This window comes from Hesperophylax consimilis, chromosome 5 (assembly GCF_061612785.1).
Source record: "Hesperophylax consimilis isolate HC1 chromosome 5, BYU_Hcon_1.0, whole genome shotgun sequence".
Taxonomy (NCBI): Eukaryota; Metazoa; Arthropoda; class Insecta; order Trichoptera; family Limnephilidae; genus Hesperophylax; species Hesperophylax consimilis.
Genome location: NC_142840.1, coordinates 24,241,317 through 24,262,281, shown reverse-complemented (window position 1 = coordinate 24,262,281; position 20,965 = coordinate 24,241,317). Strand labels below are relative to the sequence as shown.

Here is a 20,965-nt window from a genome sequence, read left to right as displayed (position 1 = left end):
GAATTTGTTTGCAACCTAGATAGTGTCTTCGATAAATATGTCCGATTTTTATTTATATGGGACTCAATATTAATTTGTTATCTTGCTTCGGCTCGTATAGTGCAGTCAAAAATTAAATTGTACGTAGGCAACGACTTGAAAATTGTAGAGCTGAAAATGAACTGAACAACATCCGGGATTAAGAGCGACTCGAAGCATTATTTATTCTAATCACCGAGTAACGAAGCAAATTTCGACAAATTAACTTCATTCGAGAATTTTGAAAATCCGCTAAAATTTGCTATGCAAATATCTTCCTATTTACATATTTATTGTCACCTTTAAGCCTTTGTAGCTTAAAAATTATTGTGCATTTACAAAAATGTCACGTAGCATTAAAGAATGTCGTTAGGTGAGTGTTATAATTTGAATGACTTTGAACCCATTTGCGTTAAATTGCAGATACAAATACAATCAGCTTAATAAGTGGCTTAACATTGCCAATCAAGCAAAGCATAATAATAGAAAGATAACGCGCATCTGAAACCCTCAGAAAGAGTGGTATGCTTATTGGCTCTGATTTCTGAGGACTCTGTTCAAAATTTATCGAAGGCAAAAAAAATATCTTTAGAAGGGTTTATTGTCATTTACAGAACTTCCTAATCTATAAATCGGTGTTCAGTTGTTGATTAAAACTCTCGAATGTACTTACGATAAATTTATTGCCAGAATATTTTTTATATTGTTACACGGAACTCGCGGTGTAACGACGGTGGGGATTAGTCGGTTAGGACCGGTGGCGGTTTTCTCTAAAGTGCGTTTGTGCGGCGAACCCCCATTAAAAAGATGAGAAAATAAAACAAACTTGTTTTATAATAATATAAGCACATTATAGATAGCACTCTATTAAAATTTCGCCTTCAAAACCCGCGCCACCGAAAAATACGATACATATTCCAACTTTGTGCGAGTTGAAATCCGCGCCAAACTCTTCATACAAAAGAATTTTAGCCGATACAGACCCTATGACGGTGACATATACAAAATTTGGTCTTTCTTTGCAAAACTAAGACAAATTGTGTGCGCCGAACACGCGTTGTGATATCACGTGACCTCCGAACATTGACGAATGTAACCGAAGAAACCCGAGCATTTCGCGGACTGACTGACCGACGTTTGACCTTTGAACCATAGGGAAACAAGTGTTATTTTTTATGTTATATTATGGTATTCTTTGTAGTCATTTTTGTACATATTTTTGTTTTCTTGTTTCTGCATTTCTCCAACCGTTTGCTTATGGCATTTGTAAATCTACTACCTATTGAAGTAGACCGATTTTGATTTCTGTTTTCGTATTTTTTTTTTTAGATAAGTCGTTATATTCCTTAATTATATTTGCGAAAGTTTCGGCAAACGCCCCATTGTCGTCGCTAGTTATGCAATTTTGTGTTTTGTCCAGTTCTCCATCTCCAGTATTCTTTCGGATTTCAAATTGAAAGCGTTTGCGTATATGTTTATTTATGCGTTTGCGTTTATTGATTGTCGCGAATATTTTGTCATAATTTTTTTATACAATGGCGGAATACAGTGTTGTCTATATAAAAAAAATAACGCCAATACTTATGAAAAAAGGTTGGAAATTAAAAATAAAGGGCCTTCGCGTCCTGACCTCTCATTAAACCAGGTTTGTGCCGCGAAAACCGAGAAATCTTCACTCGAGTTTTTAAACGTGAGTGGTACGCGAGGTGTACTTGGTTATGTGGTTGCGAGGAAACCAATCGGTTATTTTGCTTCCCCTGTTTAGTTTTTGGAGGCGACCCATCGTGGTGTAAAATTGGAGTAAACGATCTTTCCTTTATTAATAATTATAAATATAATTTAATTCCTATAAAACTTTTCTCATTATCTAATAATTGTGTCTAGTGTAAAGTGATTTAAAAACAATAATATGTAGGTACCCCTCCCACTAACTTTATTTAAGTTGTGTGACTGCTGCCGTATTCGACTATTTGACGAAGGACAACAGTAAGTAAATTTTAATTAGATATGTTTATCTTCTCTTGAATTTCTGAACCCCCTGTTAAAAAACCACGAACCGCCACTGGTTAGGACGCTAGATACAGAATGAATTCTGCTAGTCACAATTATCCGCAATTGCCAGTGATACAGTGGTTTAAAATATTGTCAAATTAAAGCAGTCCTTCCACAGATCTGTTGTATTTCGTGAGAGTGAAATTAAAAAATTGAAAAAGAAAGGTGAAATTTGAAAATAATTCATTCGGAATTGAAACGTTGCTTATTTTATTTGTCTTTAGTTTTATTTCGTGACCAGATCTGAATTGTCAAGTAGCTACTTACGAAACTATAATATTCACTTTTCTTCCCCCTTTCCTACCTCACGGGTACTCCGCCAGAACTGTGATTTCAAGTTGATAAAAGTTTTCGAAATCATGTTCTGGCTTTGCCACATGATTTTCCTCGTGAAACTCGGTGAATTTATTTATTTTGTGTGTAAATACCGCAAGAGATTCCTAACTGCCCGGAGCCTGTGGGTGTGGGTCTATGACATCCCTAGTTGGGGTACATTGTGAATCTGAAAGGAAAGGAAGGGAAAGGAGATGGGGAATAACCACTAGAGTCTCAGTCCACTCACATGAGCAACTTAGTCACAGGACAAATTCAGTTGCGGCTACGGTAAGTTGGCGTCTATTTCAAAATCCATACAAATTCAAAAAAGTCTCACTAGCGTCGCGTCTTCTCGTGCGTGCAACTCCATAATATGCCTCTCATATATACCTCATGATTTTTAATACAGAAACGCAACTGTGGGTCTGGACTCTGGACTTAATGCTGAGTGCAATTAATTATATTGATTAAGAGAAAGGGCTGTGCGGCCTTTTTCATATAAACTTAAAATTTGGATTTGAGTCTAAAATACTCAACCAAACTGAATAATTATTTTTTAATTAAAAGGTGTAGCAAATATCTAGTACCTATGGATAGGTGCTACTTTATTTATTTTTGTTTCCACTTATAAAACACAGGCCATTAAATAAATCGTGTTTCACGATTTTGGCAATTATTTGTGAGTTAATGATAATTATGTAAAAACCTATTTTTACAATGTTTTATTTTATATTTAAATAGTAGAATGGCAAGATTATTTTTTTAATAATTACCATTACCTCACAAAAAATTGTCAAAGTTGTCTATTATCACGAAAGTTTGAATTCTTCAATAGCCAAAATTTAATAATTTAAAACAGACACAAATAAAGTATTATATATCCGTACTAGATATTTGCTAAACCTTTAAATTTTTTATTTTTTTGATCAAATAAAATTTAAGTTTTGTATGAAAAAAGGCCGCGCAGCCTTTCCTCGCATTTAATGAATATGGTTGTACATATAACATACAGGTTGTTCTGCCATGTCGTCAATTTTTCAAAAATGTCAATATACTAAGGACGGGTTGTTTCGAAGAATTTGAACAATTCTTCAAATTTCAAAGTTAATGAAAAAAAATTCAAGTTCTGTTATTATTTCGGTTCTGTCAAGCAACTAGCCTTTAGTGATATAATAACAGAACTTGAATAGGATTTTCACAGAACCCGAAAATGAACGTTGAAATTTGATGAATTATTCAAATTCTCCGAAACAACCCGTCCATAGAAAACGGAATAAGTCAGAAAATAGGTATGTATTGATATTATTAATCCAGTGACTTGTGAGGCAGACAGTCAAATGATAAGTACCATACATCTTGTGACTTGTTTGACGAATCGTCGTGAGTAGAAAACAAAGCTCTTCTGTTACCTGGGTCTATGGGGTCACGGGGAACGATAGTGGGTCAGATGCAGCGAGAGTTAGAGGTCAAAACCAGATGCAAATAATTGCAAATCGTGACTCGCTTGTTAAAATTCACTATCAAATAATGATTGATGGAAGAAAACAGAAATCTAAAATGCGGCCATAAAATGCATAGCAAATTACAAACAATTCACTAATACAAAAATGCAATAAAATAATAATCTTCAATCTACATTTCCATGGAGAAAAATAAGTACGGCTTTTTTTATCAATATACTGTCATAAATGTGACTTTATTTATTTATTATTTATTTATTAATCTTAAGTTAGCTCACATCTTCGTGTGTGCTAATAGTTTTATAAACATATAAACATGTACATTGTTTGGCAAACATAATCTTTCTTTAAATATTTCAATAAAGTCAAAAAAAAGAAACATTAATAATTGAAACTGCATGATCATTTCCCAATAAAATATTAGTAATTAAGAATAGGGATATCTGAACACGTGTTCACGCAGGTTGCCCTTGTCCGAAAAAAATTAATAGACGAGATGCAAAACTATTATTATTTTGAAGAACACGTGTTCCGACATCCTCATAATATATTCGTGCATTACAGATTTTTTGTTATGAAAATTGTTAAATTGGCCTCCAGTCCCATTTTAAACAGGAAAACGATTAAATTTGTCATATTTTTAATAAATTAACACATTCTTTGCGGGAAACTAGAAAACTCGTCATACGCCTTTTTACAATAAGACGCGGGAGACGAGTTTACTCGTTTTGTTGCCCAAAGCGGTAAGGAGCGGGAAACTTGTAAACAAGGGGTTCTAAATGGGTGCGGGGTCATGTGTTTTCTATTGTCGGCGATACCCGATCTATCTACCTGTCAATACAATGAGTTTGAAACACAACAAAAAAAAAATCGTTGTCGCGTATGTTCCGATCACAAACTACGCAGTGAAACGCGGTACATGTGCAAGTTTCGCAATGTGCCCCTGCATAAAGGAAAGTGTTTCGAACGATATCACACATTGAAGCACTATTAGGTTATAGTTTTTTTTTTATATGTATTGAAAATTTCTAAATAATCTTGTAATTTTGTATGAATAAATTTCGATTGTGAAATACTGTTTTTTCTATGATTCCCAGGAAAGTAGAAAGCTTTTGTTCATAAAAAAAGGAATAACACATACATTGCTAAGTAAATAAATAATCTTTTTAAAGTAAAACACTGAAAGTTTAATCGAAAAATATCAAATAGATCATAAGATATGAATATTTTGCGGATAGTCTAATGTTGGCGCTAAAATAAAAATAAAAAACACCTGCGCTTCGCCCCCAATTTGGCGGTAAAATGCCCGACCATTATAGTGTTAACAATATTTCATATCAGTAAGTTTTCTCCGTGTAAGTATAAATACGTTATAGTAAATTAAACCGCATTCTATACGAAGAAAACTTGCCGATAAAAAATATTGCTAATTTATTAAGAAGCTGGCAAAATTATTTGTATTCCTGTTAAAAACTGAACTGCAGGCCTTTAACGAATAAATTGACAGGTTTCCCAAAAACCTATCGATAAAACACGAATATGCTATTAGGATGTCGGAATGTTCATAAAAATTCTAATTTTGTCGCATTTCGTCATTATATTTATCAGTAAAAGCGCAGCTGTTTAAACACTAACTTGTTCCGATATATTCTGAATGGAGTTCAATGGAATTGAGTTATTCACTCTGTTAGTTTGAACCTCTACTTATTCAATTATTCACTCGGTTAGTGTGGTCCTCTACTTATTCAATTATTCACTCGGTTAGTTTGGACCTCGACTTATTCAGTTATTCACTCAGTTACTTTGGACCTCTACTTATTCAATCAGTGAATCAGCAATTTGCACTGTGGGTGGTTGGCAAACTCCTTATCAATATTTTTCGACAGTATTTTATAAAAGTGTGAGTCCAAATATCTTATTTTTAAGCTTCTCCCTGTGATTTTTGTATTAAATTAGTAATATAAAATACTCATTTTCACCTCTTCTTTTCATATATTCTTCATACGAATAAAACTATTATAATTTTCCGAAAAGAACTTTCGACTATAACAAAAAACAATGAGATTTTCTTCAAAACAAAAAAGTCACCTCCGCCTCTGCTAACAAGACATAGGTAATAATTGCACAAACTATTATTAAAGTGTACATGCTGACGTAAGTTAATTGTAATATAATTTCTATATTATACGAAAAATTCCTGGAAAATTTTCTTGTTTATGGTAGCACCATAATTTGTAAAATAAATTAACTTACCTATTCGCAAAACAAACTGCATGTTCTAGGCCCTAAGGGAAATCAATGAGGGAATAAGTGAATCTTATGAACGTTTAAAGGAAAAAATGTGAATACCGCACAATTGGACTATGACATCCCCAAATGGGGTATGTTATGAGGCTGAAGGGTGTGGAGATGGGAATAAGATAGAAAAAAGGAAGGTTTGGAAGAACCCAACTCTTCAGATCTGGTCACCAAACACGATTAAAACCATTTCAGGCAGCGTTTCGATTCTGAATGGTGGTCTTACACAAGGGCGATAATGATTTGCGCTATATAAAAAGCAGAAAATCTATACGTTTATGCAGCAAAAAAGTTGATATTTTTTCTATATCGGAGAGTTCTGGCTTCATGAAATTTGCACAGCTTTTTCTGTGTAGAATTTCAAGGTCAGCGCTTACATATTCAGATCGCAAAGTCTTTGCAATGAAGAGCTATGAAGCTTCGACCTAATATCTATTCACTCATAATTTGTAACCAAAGATTGATTACAAATTATGAGTATCGACTCGTAATTAGAACCAAACTCAAATTATACTGCAACTAAATAAATAATAACTCAATTCCACACAAACTAGATTCTGTGTCTCTCGCACACAATTAAACAGCTGTTTATTTATTTATTCGTGTTCTTTTCGACAGCTATAAAATTAATTATAAACTTTTGTTGGTTCAGTTAAACATACATAACAATGTTTCAAAACACAGATCAATAGTGCCCACGTAATTAAACAAAAGGTAAACCGAAATCCCTATTATTTCGACCATTCACTATTTCGAAAACCTTGTAAATTACTTTACACTGTTATCAGAAAATTTAAAAAATGGAAGTATTACGTCAAATGTGGCAGGGGGCTGAAATTGAAGGCACTGGTACATTCTTTCATGGTAAGAAAATCAATGTCATTGACCTTAGGCGACCCTCCCTCCTTAGGATCGATCCACCCACCACGTGAATGCTATAGCTACCACACTGACAGGCACTATTCATGATATAAAAATATAAATAAATAGATTGAACCGGTTGCAACAATTACCTATGACTTCCATCACTTAAAAAATATGCATGACTAATCATGTACGTATGTAAATAAAGCATGTTATCATTTACATAAATTTAATCTTGATTCATATCTCCATATATTTTTTCATCAACTTTTTTGCAAAAATATATTTTATATGGCAACATGTTAAATTAATTCAATTATGCTTTCAGTGTACATCAAATTTAATATTGCAATGCAGCACTGTGATTTTTCACACACCCACCAATCCTTCGGTTATAAATACAGTAGCCGTGCTTTAGTTAATCTGATAAAGCCAATAATAATACTTGATGGTGGTAAGCCACACCATAATAACATGGTTCATAATTCAAGCACCGTTGAACCTAATATTCCAACGGTTCTTTTATGGACATGGTAAACATAATACGACTATATTGGTGAACCGTGTCACTTTTACCCACCCACATCACGAGTCTACTAGGTGCTTTCTTATGATATCACAATGTTCTTGAATAATATATTTATATTTTTATCGTGGAATAACTCCTTTTTAGATCATGGTGTAAATTCTAGATTATCTTATGTACTACTATTCCAAGGTGACAGGTGAATTCCAAAGCAAGATTCCGAGAGGTAAGTAGGTATTAAACTGATGCTGCCCACGTATTATCTTCACAGTGGTTCCATCTTGAATTGTGTGTCACGAGAGCGCTTTCATCTAGTAGATTACCGAAATCTCTTTGAATGGAAGTTCCCAATTATCCGATACATAATTGTTAAATCACTATTTTGACTTATCTTTACAACGAGTTGGTGTACATTATGAATACCAAAAAATAGGCTTTAGATAAATTAAAGGTTTTCCTATCATTTCGCTTGAGTAGAATACAAATAAAAAATAAATTACCCAATAAAAAATATAAATGTAAGCTACTAAAAAATTTTTTTTTTCAATAGAAATGTATGAACACGTAAAGGAAACAACTTTTAAAAATACTGTATTAAAGCTAAGATTATCTGTGACAGTTTCACTTAATTAACTTTTTTGCTTTCTTATAAAATTATTTAGAAAATAAATAAAAACCAGTTATGTTTTTTTTTTTATTTTTATAGTGAATACCTCACAAGAGTCCCAACTGCTCCCGTCTGGAGCCAGTGAGACTATGGCATCCCCAATTGGGGGATGTTGTGAGGCTGAAGGTAAGTGGGGAAGGGAAAGAGGAAGGTGGGGAAGTACCTGGCTATTCAGATCTAGTCACTAAACACGGCTAAAGCCATTTGGAGCAACGTTTCAATTCGGAATGGTGGTCTTACACCAGGGCGATACTGGTAGTATCTTCCACTCTGGAACGTGCCGCAAATATACTATATATTATTTTAATTAATTAATTGTGAAAATAACACAAATTAATCAAATAAAATTTATTTGCGCACGCCGGGTTCGAACCCGCGACCTTCGGAATGGCAGTCCAATGCGTTACCACTGGACTATGCCGGCCGTCATGTGCTTGAAGTCGAACGTTTCTAGAATCCGTTTCGTTTTTCAAGCGATTTTAATGCCTATTACCTACAATATAAGGTATACCAAGAATATACACGTGTTTGGCTTGTAGCTTCCTCTTAAATTTATTTCCAGGAATGTATTTGAATTAATGGTAATATTATAAATATGTTTGAGAATGATACATTGTTTAATTAGTATTACCACATTTAACCATTTATTGGATAACCAACACCTCTGGTTCGCTACGTTTGGTGATTTAGTCGGTGACACTCCATCAGGTGAGGAGCGCCTTTCCACCAGCTGCATGGCGAGCCAGATCGGAAGAGGCTGGTTTGGGGAAACCCTTTGACCACTCCAACTGGTCTCTCGACCCATCGCCTTGCGCCGCTGTGGGATTCCTTATATTATGTCCGTCTCTCCTATTCACACTGGTCCCTACATTCCAACCCAACCCTCATGCCTTTTTATCTTCCCAGAACTTCCCTCTCCTTCTTTTCCTTGAAAAACCCTCGACACAGCATCCCAAAAAATGAAATAGGCTCTGAGGGAAATTATTTTCCTCCTGGGAGGGGTTAAAACGGAAAAAAACCCAAAACAACTAACGGTATAGGTATTTCAAGACTGCTCAAAAGACAGAAGATAAAAAAATAAAATTGATAAATTGGAGCCGTTGAGAACCCCATCCAGCATCATATAAGTTGAAGGGAAAATTTAGATATACCTAATAGGTACACATAGGTGTGAATAAGATTTTATACAAATATTTTATTCCGAAATTGATGAAATTTTGCACACTTGACATTCAACACAAGAGCAAGGTCACTGTCTACATGATATTTCAAAAACTACCCCTATACCTATTTCCCACCCCTAACAGAATTTTGAAACTTCTTTGTGAAATTTTGCACATTTGACTTTTAGTCCAGTCAGTGGGGAGTTTTACCTTGCAAAAGGTTAGGTAGTAGCGATTTTGATATATGTTGTTAAGATTGGGACTCTAAAGAAAAAAAAAAGTTTTCGACCTTGGGAGGGTCGAGCTCGATCCGCCATCTTGGATTGAAGGTGCCAAAATTTGTTTTTTTCAAAATAATTGTGAAGTGGTCGTTTTTACAACCAAATTGTTGAACGCAAACTTAAAGACAACTAAATTACCTATATTTTTTGTAGAGAGTTTTTTTTTGTAAGTCTAATAGGTAACGAGTTACAGTGGCGGAAATGTGAATATTTTTCTAAAAAGTGATGAAATTCCCAACTTTGTAATTTTTTCGGGTTATTCATTACATAATTATAATAATTTTGTTAACTCATTTCCACACCACCATGAGGTAGAGAACATTGCGCATTTTTTTTATTGTGGTATCCCCAGTAGGTCAACTCCACAGATATACCAGCGTTATGCTACAGTAAATTATGTTACATTACTGTGAATTATGTTACTATAAATTATGTTACTTAATAACAGTCTTCGTCATCATCTAACTCATTGCCTGTGATATTTGGGCTTCCATTGACAAAATCTCTTCTTCTTCGTCCTCGACATCGATGTGAACCTCTGGCGAATTTCGGCATGTTTGACCATTACAGCACCCACATACAATAGAACACTTTCCAGTTTTCCTGCAGCCACATGCAACGCCGCATCCTTTTTTACAATAGCATGAAATAAATTTTAATAAAGTCTCGGGTGCTGGTTTCTTTGTCATTCTTACTGGAACAAGCCCGTTGGTGTCACGTTTCCAGGCCCAGTTTTCTGGATTTTTTTGGATTCCATACCATTTTTGAACTTGATGGTACGTTCTAAATGCATGGTACCGTGTAGAGTCGTTCGTTGGTGGCAAAGAGGCAAGATTGAATTTGCTTTTTGTTGTCGACTTTGCGAAACGTTTGTAGAGGACTTCTTCCAAGGTTTCCTTATCCATGTCACCCCCGTACAAAGCAACAAGAAAGCGTGTTCCTGCAACTGCTATGTCTTCTGGTGTTGCATCATGTTGTTTGAAGATTCCTATCATGGCATTGAGTCTAGTGTCGTTTTGCACAAGCGAACAAAATTTATTTTTTCCTTGGTTGAAGAAGGACGATGTTGTATCGCAGCCGCTAAAGGCATGAAGAAACAGAATATTCTCAGCCGCCTCTTTGTATTTCACACTATTCGCGGAATACAATCTTTCAAAAGTTTTGCCTCTACCGGGTTTGCGAAGATATATACTATTTTTGGGTGGTGCTAATGCTGTCAGCAGAACTAGGAGATCAACGTCTTCGCCAATAATGAAAACAGCGTCATATGATGAACACAAAGAAATCGCAGTATTGAAAATCAACTCATCAGCATCTTCTTCAGCCTGCTTAACTGTAAAATCATCCTGTATAAATTGCTTTGTAACCATCGAAATCAGACGGACTTTGTTATTTTCATTGGCTAAAAATCGTTCTTGTGAAACTTGAACTGGCATTGTTTCATCGAAAAGAACATTTGCAGACATGTGCTTCTTCGATCGGCGAAGTCTTTCTGCGGTTTTCGTATTTTTTTCACCATCATCAAGCGGATATCCATCGAAAACAATGACTGCATATGATCCATAGTGATTTCTTACATAGTGAACGTACTTCTCGCAAATTGACCCAAAATAATCATTCCGATTCCATACAACTTTATGTAAAAGATATCCTCCATCTACAACATTAATTTTGCTACCTTCAGGTTGCACGTCTTCTGGAAGTTGTTCGAAAACTCCATAAAATGATCATTTCGTACCTTTGCGCACGACTGACCGAGCATCCAGGCAACGTCCTGTAACCACCCCGACTCAATCAGTGTTGCCAAGTCAGCTGTAGACTAGGATCCCACTATAACAAATCAACGTCATCGAGCACACGGATGATGCTATATAAGTATATTGTAACGTAGAAATACGTTAAAATGATATTGTGTAATATGTTCGTACAAAATGTATCAAGAAAACTGGAGTTTTACAATTTTTTGTCAAAATTTTCTTCTTTCAACCGCTGTAACTCGTTACCTATTAGACTTACAAAAAAAAACTTTCCACAAAAAATGTAGATAATTTGGTTATCTTTTAGTTTGCCTTGAATAAATTGGTTGTAAAATCAACCACTTCATAATTATTTTGAAAAAACCAAATTTTGGCACCTTCAATCCAAGATGGCGGGTCGAGCTCGACCCCCCCAAGGTCGAAAACTTTTTTTTTCTTTAGAGTCCCAATCTTAACAACATATGTGAAAATCGCTACTACCTAACCTTTTGCAAGGTGGAGCCCTTTTTTATCCCCCACTGACTGGACTATTTAATAATAATGGGAGGAAAATTACTGTCCACATCTGATTTCATTCAGCAATTTTCCTCTCATTTTGAACGTTAAGTGCGCAAAATTTCATCAAGTATCAAAATTCTGCTTTGAAAAGGGGTGGAAAAATGGAATTTGGGTGGTTTTTCGAAAGCGCATATATACAGTGATCTTCCTTTTGTTTTGAAGGTCAAGTGTAAAAAATTTCATCAATAACTGAATAACACTGTAGATTTGTAAAATAAATCATATCCACGCCACTGGCAAAACTTATTTATATAAAAAAAATCACTTGCTGTTGCAAAATTCGTTTCCGAGAGAAGAAGTTTTAATTAAGCTGTCAGCGATACGCATTTGGTATGCAATTTTGAAACCTATAATCAACTTTTTAATTAAATTTATCGTTTTTGAATTCAACGTAAGCTAATGGTTTTTTAACCACAGTATTAGAAACACGTCCATCAAGCGTAAAAAATCTGATCTCCAGGTAATTTAGATATCATAAAAGTAAGTATTAAATTTTAAAAATAAATAATCAAGAAAGTTAAATCTAATTTCACATATTTGAACCTATTTTTAGTAGATTTTTCCCTGGAAACCGGTTGTTACATAAATAGGATGACACCACTTTGTGAGGGAATCGAGAGGGACGAGGAACGATGCCCTCAAATTCCATTAAAAAAGCCTTTGTCCAATTTACTAAATAAACATCGGCTTCCCGAGATAAGGAACCGTCTGTTGAATTCTCAATTATTCTCTATAACAATGCATAGAAAGTTACCGCACATTGGTTCTGTGCGGGCCTTATGGACGTACAGCGTAATCTCGAAAATCAAATATTTGTTTTATAATTTAGAGCCTACGCCTGGGAACGGGAAAGCCGAGAAATTTTATTATATTTGAATGTGGGAGTCAAAATCTGAAAAGCAACAAAGGTGAGACCTGGCCAGGGCCGAAGCGTAGCGGATAGCTGGGCCATTGGCGCCGGGAGCTACACGGAGAAAAATGATCTTGTTAAAAAAGTTAAGCATGTCAATTTCCTGAAAAAATATTAGGCATTCAGAATATATCGAGAACACGTATTCTTTTCCTACTAAATATCATGACGGAATGCGACAATATCAGTATGAGAATATCAAAATCAGTATTTGTATGAACACGTGTTCCGTCGTCCTCATAAAACATTGGCTTTAATTGATACTTATGATGGGTTGTTTCATTGCAATTGAACAATTTATCAAATTTCAACTTTCATTTACGGGTTCTATGAAAGTCGTATTCAATGTTAATATGTCATTATAGGCCAGTTACTTGACAGAACTGAAATATTAACAGAACTTAAAAAGAACCCTCACAGAAATGACAATTAAGTTTTAAATTTGACGAATTGTTAAAATTCTCTGAAATAACCTGTCCTTAGTACCTATTTAGTATCAGTTTTTTATTTTTCTCCGAGTACATGTAGGGGGCGTCAAAATTGAATTGAGGAACGACATTCATTTCATTTATAACGACGTTTACTTATTTCAAGTTTAAACTATTTTGCCAAAATACATATGTATTTTTATTCAGGGATTAAAAAGCATGGAACAAGCAATATTTCATCATGACTCATGCTTAGACATATAAATTAATGTTTCAAAGCTACACAGCTCATAATGTTAATAGCAACGAAATCTAAAACTTCAGTGTAACTAATAAATCTGGGAAGGAAAAGCTGTGAAATTGCAGAACTAACCGTTCAAGAGTTTTCGCAACAACAGGAAATAGAAACAGTGATGTTTTTATAGTAGGCTCCATCGGTATACGATACTACAACGCCTATTTCTAGTAATAACATGGTCGCGGTTGACAAGAGTGGATGAAATAAAAGGTTGGGGAATTCCAGAGGAAGATATAACACAATCAAGTGTATCAAATACATTACCAGTCCGTCCTTGTTATAATTGTGAAATATAATATATTAACATTAATGGACTCTGGTGCTTATAAACTTGACATTATAACAATATTATTTTACAGAATGCATGAGTCATATATCGTGACGCACCGCGAAAGGCATTCGTAAATGAAATTTGCACCGATATAAACACATAGGCGTACCGCTGTTACCTCTCCATCTTTCACATAAATGACGAATGTAACAGAAGGAGAGGGCACAACAGTACTCTCAACGGCAGGATCACATTAACAGATTCATCCCACATACTACTATTGCAGTGGCGAAAGCAATCGTAAATCGATTCGTGCACCGTTAAACATTTGGTTATTAGAACTCAATGCACTGTTTCGAATGCATTTTAATGAGTTTGTGCAGAATTTGCCTAGTTTTTCCGATGCGATAATCGGAATTAGCGATGTGCATAATCGCTACCAATATCTACTTCTAAATAATCGATTCAAATTTATTCGAATGAATTAGTAATCGAAACAAAATTCATAAGTGAGTCAGCGTTTATTTTTCAATGTTTTGTTTATGTTCAACTAGTACGAATCACGCTGAAATAATAATAACAATAACTAGTACAAATGACGCAATAAGTTATGTTTTTTTCTTCTTGACAGAAAACAGATTGAGCAAAGTGATTAGAAAATAATAAATTGTGGTAAAGAGCAAATTAAAAAAAGTAACCTAGACTTGTGCACTTACCTAACACTAAGAAAAAATTACATTAGTTATTTATTTTTTCATGTTCTCCATGAAACGGTTATACACCAATATATCACGGAGAAGATTACAAATTAAAAGGTTTACAAAGGCAGTTTTACTATTTTGTCACATGTGTTATAAGATAGTTACTGAATTGTCTGTAGGTGACATTGAAAATGTCGATGGCTAATGCAGAATCGTTAAGCAGTTGAGTCGCTCTGTTTATTGGCGCGTTCTGATAGGCAGAAGTCCTATCAATAGGTACCAACGATTAGTTGCAAAATTCTTATGAAATGCTTTTTATAAATTATTTGGTAGTGGAAGTCGGGGACGCCCGAGGAAGACATGGCGCGATCAAGTGAATCAGATACTTGAGTCGGGCCATGTCAAGAGTCAGAATAATAGAAGACTATGTATGAGACGATTTATGAATGTGAATGAGGTAAGAAGTGTTAATGGATGTGATGGGATGGTTAATTAGTTAGTTAAATTATAAATAATAACTTGCAAATTCATAGAAACAAGTGTACTTATCTATGTTACGGTAGCGAGTCTACATTACCGATTTTTTCTTCAAATTATAACGAATGTATCTTGGAATTCGTGACAACAAATTGATTGTCAAATGGAGTCCATTATACCAATAAATATAATTTTCAGAAACGTCACCACGGAAATATTCTGTCCCGGAGATTGAAATAATGATATAAACTGAAAATTCGTTTTTCTGACGTGTACTTATCACGAAAGATAATATATACAGTGTGTCCAGGGGTAAAGTCACACACTTCGGGAGGTGAATCTACACGATAGTACAAATAATAAGAGTCCAAAATTAGAATTCTTTGTGTGGAGAAAATAATATTCTGATACGGAAATATGTTATTGAATGGAAAAAAAACAGCGGAATTTCGAAAAAAAGTTATTTATTTTTACTCCCAAAGTTTGTGCACATTACCCCCGGACACCCTGTATGTACGAGTATATTATTATCCGTTCTCGTTCGAAGTATGTATTTGACACATTGACAAGAAACATGGCAATTTTTTTTCGTCAATATACACTCGGAGAATTGTGCTTTTTTATGAACGTGACGTCCAATGACAAAATAAAATGACGTTAAATTCGAGAGATTTTGCACTGTGATGAAAATAAAAGTAAATTTTATGACAGTTTTACTATACAAGATGTGATGACAGACAATAATGACTAATTATACAGGGTGTCCGGAAACTCGTAGTACAAGCGGGAAACTGGTGAATCTACATCACATTTGGAGTCGATTTTGTAGTATATTTTTTTTTTATTTGAGCTTTCGTTATCGAGTAAATCGAGTTTGAAGTTGATTTTTTTTTAATTTTTTTTTTTTTTTTTTTAATCAAATTCTTATAAATTATTACTGAAGATCAAAGTACCCAACTAATTAAAACTATTTGAAAGTAAAACAAATGAAGAAACTCGGATTTGAAGCATTATTTTGAAATCACCCTTCATTTAACCCGGTGTAATCATAACATATTTCTGCTCTGCAGGGTTAAAACATCTGTTATTCAACCCTAAACACCAGAAAAAACTTTAACCCTAAAATAGCCGAAAAATATTTTTTTTTGGTTTTTTTTTTTTTTTTTTTGAAAATGCTCAAATCAAAAAACTTTATGTTTTTTTGGGTTCCCCATGTGGTGTAGATTCTCCAGTTTCCCGCTTGTACTACGAGTTTCCGGACACCGTGTATAATATTTAAGTATAAAAAATGGTCTCTTGCAAGTGTTTAATGCGTCATTTGGGTAGATTGGTAATTGGTACATAATTGGTTTGAGATTTTCACGGCCAAAAGTATTATGGTGATTGGTTTTTAAGGTATTATGCCGTGTTGCGCTACCTCCTTATTTAGCCTACGTTTCGGACAGCATTGCAGTGTCCACATCAGGGCAGATGTGTAATCTGAGACTACAGATAAACAGATTACACATCTGACCTGATGATGGACAATGTAATGCTGTACAAAACGTTGGCTAAAGTAGAAAGTAGCGCAACACCTCAAAAAAATCACTAGGGTACATAATTCATTAAAATAAAACTGCATTTAGATTACTGAAGAGTTAAAAATTAGCCTGACCTTTTTAGCCAATGACAGCAATGCCTCAATAACTAGATAGGTCCTCATTCCTCAGCTTTGATGGCGGTCATTAGATAGAAATACTACCTGGTGTTTTTTATAACTAGATAGGTCATAATTCCTCCTTAGTTTTGGATAGAAATACTACCTGGTGTTTTTTATAACTAGATAGGTCATCATTCCTCCTTAATTTTTGGATAGAAATACTACCTGGTGTTTTTTATAACTAGATAGGTCATCGTTCCACCTTAAATTTTTGATAGAAATACTACCTGGTGTTTTTATAACTAGATAGGTCATCATTCCTCCTTAATTTTTGGATAGAAATACTACCTGGTGTTTTTTATAACTAGATAGGTCATCATTCCTCCTTAATTTTTGGATAGAAATACTACCTGGTGTTTTTTATAACTAGATAGGTCATCATTCCTCCTTAATTTTTGGATAGAAATACTACCTGGTGTTTTTTTTACTAATCTGATGCGGCTCAACACGAAGGGGGTATTTCAACATCCTCTCGATAAGCTGTCAAAAGCACTATCCATAGGATAACATATTTTCGATTTCAACAATTTATTTTTCTTAAAGTTTTGTTGTTAAATACTACCAGAATCCTTTTTTTTGTTTATATATATTTTGTATGATTTACCCAATCTCAATTCGGTTAAACTGTCTTTTATATTAAAGGACTCTAGTGTCCCCCATTTACCACGGATAGTGAGGATATCGATGTACTGTTGATTTTCAATGCTCACCTCTCTTGTAATATGTAGAGTGTTCCACCCACAATAAAGAGAACCACCCACAAGTTTTGTTCAGTACTCAGTACATACTGAGGCAGTAATAAAGTTTAAAAAAAATAGTAAAAAGTTTAATTTTTGAATTCAGTATATACTTGCTCCTGATGAGGTGAACTTTGTTCATGAAACATGTAGAGGTAATATATGTGGGTCATTCCGCCGTTTCGTTCAAATCGCATGTTCTTGCAAAAAAGTCATATGAAAAATAATGTTTTTCAAGAAAGTTTTATTGGAAAATGTAGTTATTTAAAAAAGGAAAAAGTAGTATTTACCGGATTAGGCATTTGTTACTTAATAACTTTATGGTATACAAAAAACATGCTAAAATCTCATTACCTTCCCCGTGTAAATGAGGGACCGGTAAATTGATCAATAAATAAGAACATTTTACACTAGTAAAATCACTACATTCATTAATCGACCTGAATGTACAACTAATTTTGCATATTTATTGGTGTTTAATTTATTTTTAAAGTTACTGTATCATAGAAAGAATTGAGATTTTGTTTTTGTCCAGAAAAAAATCGCTGTCGTCTTCCGCCAAAGCGGTAATTAACATTGTGACCGTGTTTGTCACTGTTCGTCAGCTGTACCCCACCCCGCGCCTCCGTTACTAATCAGTGTACCGCTATATCTGGACGGGGGAGGACGTGCGTCGCTGAATAAAGAAATATTTGCGATCTCCGTGCTCGAAAACGACTTTGTCACCGACCAGGCATCATTACCTTCCAGCATTTTTTAAAGTAAGTGCATGTTTTAAAAATTCGAATCATGAACCTATAAACTATAATTAGTCGGACTATTTTTTATTGAAACATAAAGATTTGTAATGTCATTATTAAGCGAGTTATTAAGGAAAGATTGTCAAAACCTCATTACCCTCCGTCTCATTACCTTCCGTATCGTAAATTTTTTTGCCGGATGGTAATTTAGGGTGTGGAGGGTAATGATAAATTTGTAAGGGTTATTTTTACGTGCATCTGGGACCATGATTTTAGCGAGAACTATTGGTTGAAATACCATGAAGAAATTCAGTCCTTTCATTTTGGTGGCAGCCGAGGACAAGTCTCTCTTCATACAGGAGTACTTTACTATGTAGACAGCCAGACGGGTCTTCCTTCAACCAAATCATTTTGCACGATGAGTCGGTGCCTCAATCATGATGCTTCAGCTATATGGGCACATCTAGTACCTGTTCTGAATATGGCGCAGGATTTGGTTCCATCGCTTGCAACGATTCACTTCTTATCTGATTCGCCATCTAGTCAATATAGGAACCGCTACATTTTCTATATGATAACAAAGTTAATAGATCAAGTTCCTAATATCGAGAGGGTCACATGGAACTACCAAGAGGCGGGACATGGTAAGGGGGCCCCAGATGGCATCGGAGCGGTTGTGAAGAGATCTGCAGACAACTACGTGAAATTTGGCGGAGACATTGGTTCCTTTGAAGAGTTTGCTGAAGTTGTCCGTCAAAATGTTCAAAACGTCGAATTGACTGTCATTGCAGAAGACGAAATATATCGGAATAAATTTCCAGAAAAACTTCCCGGATTTAAAGGAACAATCAAAGTACATCAGGTGATTTGGTCTTCGTCGTTGCCATACAGTGTTGTTTTAAGAAGCCTCAGCTGTTTCAGTTGCCAACACAGCAATCTGTTATGTAAGCACAGCAAACATCTGGGAGTACTGAATGTAGAAAATGACGAAGCCTGTATAGATGTCACAGTTGACATGAATATTGAAAACTTAAGCCTACAAATTGACTCGCCTACTATTTTCAATAATATTGATGACAATATGCTATTGAGCGAATTCGACGGCTCCACGTTTTTGGACGATACTATTGCTTCAACGCCAGAGCCTGCTAAAACTATAGAAAAGAAATGTAAAGTGAAAATACTCTCAAACGTCCCGTTCGACTATCAGCATTATTCCCTTTATAAAAATAGTACGCAAGAATTCAATCCTTTCGATCAATGTGAGTTCGAGAAGTTCATCCGATCCCTAAGAGTAGAATATCCTGATTTCGATGAATCAAAACAGCAGTCCCCCAAAACTGTGGAACTCCCACACATGGACATTGACGAGGAAACCAACAAAGAGGATAAGGAGGCGCCATTCAAATACTACTTAGATGACTGGATAATGGTTCAATATAAAATAACTTACACGACACATCATTTCATTGGGAAAATTATTGGAAAACATGAGTACACACTAGAGTACAAAGTAATTTTTTTGAAAAAAGCTCAAGGGAATTCCAAAAAATTTGTCTGGCCAACAATTAGTGACGACGATTTCATTTTGGAATCACAAATTCTTCAGCGCTTGCAAGATCCAGATGAAAATGAAAGAGGACAATTCACTTTCAAAAATTTGCCGAACTTTGATTTGAAATAGTTTTCCAGCAAAAACTTTCACAAGAATGATCTCAAGTTCCTTAAATATTATGTTCCTATTTAGAGATGTAAGACCTTTATCTTGTACTTATTAGTTACATATGTTGTGTTGGTTTTAAGTATCTCTGATTTTATTTTAAACTGCATTTCAATTGACTTCTGATTTTTTCTTATTTTTAATTATTATTTTTATTATTTCTATTTTTCAAATATTACAATGTTTGTTTGCTAAAATTTTGTATTTCTTGTGTACAAACCTACTTATAAAACGTAATTATAAAGAATTTGACTATTCCTTATAATTTCTGGGTAAGTAGTATAATAGGAAAATTTTAGTTGTGTTGGGTTTGATGTTCCAGCTGCCTTTTCTTAATTTGTATTTTGATATTTTTTTCCATTATTTTTTAACAATTCATACAGATATTGCAAAAGCATAAGTAAGCAGAACTGATTACGTATGAAAAAATGTATTTCTTGTCTCCAATGTTCAAAAGTCTGAATAAAGCATTTAGTTTTTCACTATAATAGGTTTTTCTTCTTTTTCCTAATCCGCTCACCACGTCAAATGATACTTAGCATGATTTGAAATCTATTTTATTATTCAGTTTCTATTCAAATTTCATTATTCACAGACATTTTAAGAACCTTAAACATGTTCACTACCATCTATTAATATTTCATTACCAAACTTCATTACCATCCAAATTTTTAAATTACCATCCAACAGTTTTTCATTACCATCCACACCTTCATTACCTTCCATCAATTTTCTTCGAATCCAAGTGTCGCACAAAGGTGCCCTTTTCACTTTTATACATCTGATAGGTACGGGAACCCATTTCTATAAAAATATATAGTAAAAAGGCAAAAAAAAAAAAATCCGCGGAAACAGGCAAATTTGAACGAAACGTCGGAATGACCCATATATTAAAGTGATGTAAACAAAGTTATTTGTGTTTTAATATAATAAATAATGACATCACAAAGTGATAAGCTTTCAGAAGAAGAAATTTTCTTCGAAAAATTGTAAAAAGTCAATTAACCTTATGAATAAAACACATA

General features: G+C 34.4%; 1 protein-coding gene across 2 annotated transcripts in view; it reads right to left on the bottom strand.

The window, feature by feature from the left end:
- The window catches only part of LOC149423679 (CD151 antigen-like), a 490,631-nt gene that overhangs the window by 277,603 nt on the left and 192,063 nt on the right, over positions 1 to 20,965 (bottom strand). The gene's annotated exons all lie outside the window — the stretch shown is intronic.